The sequence below is a fragment of the Vombatus ursinus genome, unplaced genomic scaffold (assembly GCF_900497805.2).
Source record: "Vombatus ursinus unplaced genomic scaffold, bare-nosed wombat genome assembly UNPS02014909.1, whole genome shotgun sequence".
NCBI classification, from domain to species: domain Eukaryota; kingdom Metazoa; phylum Chordata; class Mammalia; order Diprotodontia; family Vombatidae; genus Vombatus; species Vombatus ursinus.
Window position 1 is genome coordinate 2,165,806 of NW_020954687.1, and position 4,156 is coordinate 2,169,961.

A 4,156-nucleotide genomic window follows, 5' to 3' on the forward strand; every position below is an offset into this window, starting at 1 on the left:
AGTGAGGCAGGTGAACATAAGTCCAGGACCTCGATGTCCGGACTGATGTAATACTATAGTAGTGAGTTTGGAGGGCAAGAACCAGAGCCATCCTGGATCTGTGGACAGGCTACTTGCACCTTGTTGTCTTCTGCAGAATGGGCTGGTTTGGTCTTTTAGCTTTAAATGTCCATTTGTTCCCCCAATGTGCCAACTTGGCTCTGATGCCAGAGTCTCCTGAAAGAAGGGCTGGACCTTTCCCATGGGACTGGTAGGTTTCAAGCTCCTCAGAGGGAGGGCAGGGCAGATGTGGACAGGCAGTAAAACTATTATAAAAGAAGGTGTGATCCCCACGGGAGGGAAAGAGAAGACTTCTACCTATCTGACAATCTGTCTCGGTTTATAGAGGGAAATGTTTTTGCCTAGCTCATCCTGGAGTGTGAGGGGAGGTGACTAGTGATGTTTTCCAAGACAAACCCTGACCAAGCCTTTTGCTGACACTATCGTTAGAGACAGGATAGAACCGGCAAGGCCAGTTCTGATGGCCTGACTCACTCTCCTCTTCTATAGCTAGCTCCCCACCTCTCTGCCCACCCCCACCAGCTAAGTGTGGTTTGGGGAGGTTTAGCAAGGATGGGTGTGAGAATCTGGTGCAGGAATGCTGGAATGTGGGCCTCTGCCTGTTGGAACTAGGGTGTGCAGAGTTCAGGGTGCACATGGATGTGGGCACATGTTTGAGATCTGCACATTCAAAGCAAAGCTAGGCTAGGCAAGGCAACAGAAATTTATCAAGAGCTCATCACTATGCTAAGTGCTGTTGGTGAAAATAATAGCAAAAGAAAGATAGCTCCTGCCCTCAAGGAGTTTACATTCTAATGGGAGAAGACAACCCAGAAATAGGGCTGGAGGAAAGAAGGTCCTCAAGAAGTTTATATTTTAAGAGTGAAAGACAACACACCAAAGCAAGGTGGGATATGGTACGGTGTCAAAGTCCGGAAAGTCAGAAACAGAGCCAGGAAGGGAATGAAGGCTGGCTAGCCTGGGCTTATCTCCAAGATGGTGGCCCCAGGAGGTATTCACCAATGGGAAAAGGAGGTCTGCATGGCTGATGAATGTTCCATGGTGAGGAAGCCCCAAGCTTTAAGGGATGTTTCAGACGTAACTGAGGCATGATGGGAAAGTCCTGAAAGTCAGAAGCAGAGTTGGGAGGAGGGGGGCCCCCAGATCATGGGAGAAGACAAGTATTGAGGTCCTGGGGTTCTGTTCACCTGTTTCACTGTGAATGTTAACTTTAGGTAAATAGAGTATAAGTGGGCAAGCAGATTATACAATCATCAGAGTAATAATAATAAACCACACACATATTGTTTTAAGGTTTCCAAAGGGTTTTCTCAAAGCAACTCTATGAGTAGGTGGTACAAATATTTTTATCCCCATTTTATACTTGAGGAAACTGAGGCTCAGAGACATTAGATGACTTTCACAGGGTCACACACTAGTATCAGAGGCAGAATTCAGGCCTAAGGCCCTTACAGAGGTCAAAGTCCAATGATTTCACTGATGAGGAAACTAACACCTGGTTGCACAATCAATTGAAGAGGCAGGACAAGAAATGAGGTGTTCAAATTCTCATTCTTTTCATAGCTTCTGGGTCTCTTCCCTGGCTGACAAAGAAATACCTGGGGATTGAATACTTTCAAAAATTGCCACCCTACCTCCCCAACCCCTACACACATGTACACACATTCCTGTTTCCAGTTACCAAGATGCTCCACTCATCTCCTTGTATGGGATCAAGGCCCATTGAGGACAGTTGTAGTTGAGTATAACAGCAGGGCTCTCACAGTGCTTTGGTTGTCCAATGGAAGAGAGAAGAGGAGAGAAGAGGAGAGGAGAGGAGGGAAAGGAAAGGAAGAGAAGAGAAGAGAAGAGAAAAAGAAAAGTTTATTGAAATATATTGATTGATTACTTAACACAGTGACTAGCAGTCAGTCAACAAACATTTATTAAGCATCTACTTTGTGCCAGGCACTGTGCTAAGCACTAGGGATTAAAAAACAAAAAGACGGTCCCGGCTCTCAAAGAGCTCACAGTCTAATGGGGGAGAAGATATGAAAACAGTTATATACAAAGAAGACATATTGGATAAATTCATTATAGCAAGGGCTTAATAAATATTTTTTTCTTTTCTTTCTTTCTTCCTTTCTTTCTTTTCTTTCTTCCCATCCATCTATCTGTCTATCTATCTATTGTCTATCAATTACCAAGGAGGGGGAATCATCCCTTGCTGCTCAACCTGCAGGTGATGAGCCTCTCTGATTTTAGCTGGGCTGACCCTCAGACAACAGCCATACAGCCCCTCCTGCGCCTGTAGTCAAAGCCTTTTCAGCTTGGGAGGTACTTTTGGGAACCATTCACACAGCCTTTGGGAACTCAGCTGGCCTCTACCCCATGACTGATGATGGAGGAAAAATAATCATAGTGATCGCTGCATTTACATGGTGGCTCACAGCTCATAGGAGTTTTACATACATTATCCCAGAAGGATGAGGTCTTGCCTAGCACATTGATGATGCCAGCAGAAGGGCTGAACTCAACTACCCAGAAACATTCTTCTCAAAGCCAAAACAAACATACAAACAAACTTGGTTTGGCTCAGGCTGGTTTTAAAATTAAGACTGTCTTCCTGGAGCAGTGAAGGTGAAAGAGAGAAGACCTAGAAGTAAGCAAGTTAGGAAATAGGGGGAAGCCCTCTTGGGCTGAGAGATTTCTTTCAGAGATCTCTTCACACAGTTGTCCAGCCGGGTCCCTCACTGGCTGTGTGATGTTACACAAGTCCTTTCTGCTTTCTGGGCTTCACTTTCCTAAGAGAAAGACAGCGAGTCTCCTAGGACTGATGAGAAATAGTAAAACCTAACCACAGCCATGGGTTTGAAAAAACAAGCTGGCATGTGAGCGCAACTCCCTGGAAAGACCGAATCATGGTTTCTTCAGAAACCTTCAAGACCAGAGCTGTCTTCATCTACCTTTGCTCACAGTTTCCCTCTCTCCTCCAGGGAGCTCTTGCGTCTCTCCATCAAGATAAACTCTGCTTCATAATAACTAGACACAAACAGCACCCACAACTCCCCATTGAGTCAGTGCCACTTGGCAGATCTGCCCAGTGCTCCCTGCCCGCTGGGCATGAGGGCTAAGAATGGCACTTTGTGCAGGGCTTCTGAGTTCCTTTATTCTACGCAGCTTGAGAGCTGGGACCCAGACGCTCTCTCATCACTCTCGCTCAAGTAAGGGATGACAGGAACGGAATGACCATTCTAGACTCCTGAGAAAAAGAAATTTCCAGTTCTAAAAACTTCCGGCCATATTATGTATCCTCTACCTGCGGGCAAGTTCCATCTTTTATCATCTTGAATACTGGATGGTCAATTACTCTCTTCCAGGACTCCAGGGAAGGCAGATCATGGTGGCTTTTCTAGCCATTTATGCCAGGGCCTAGAAACCGCCAGAGTCAGAAAGTTCTCTCTCCAGACGAAGATTTGCTGCATTTCAGTCTGGGGATGGTAAGCTTTTTGAGGGTTAAGGACCCACCACAATTATCTAGTAATAATAATAATAACTAGAATTCATATGGTATTTTAAAGTTTGTAACGTGATCTCCTTTGATCCTCACAACAGGCCTGGGAAGTAAGCGTTATTAGTATGCCCCTTTTTCAAATGAGGTAACTGAGGCTGAGAGAGATTAAGTTACTTAGGATCACGTGGCTAGTTAGGGTTTGAGGCAGGATTCCAACTCAGAGCTTCTATCCCACTTTCTATCCATTACACTACCAGATGCCTCCTAGCACCTGGCATACTGCCCTCCACATAATAGGCATACAATAAATGTTTGTTGAATTGTCCTTAGGAGAATTCACTTATTTATATACAAAGATAGTCAAGACAAAGACCCTGTTCTCAAAGAGTTTATAATTTGAAGAGGGAGCAGGAATGAAATGAGAAAAGTACATAAATGTAACCTATTTATCCTTTGGACCTGATGTGATGGATCTGGGAAAAATTTCAAGGCTTTCACATTTCTTTTCAGGGAATTTTGAACTTTAGTATCAGACTCATTTTCTTCTCTTCACAAGGGAACTCCTCAAAAGTAAACAAGACATTAACATAAAGAAGGTTTTAT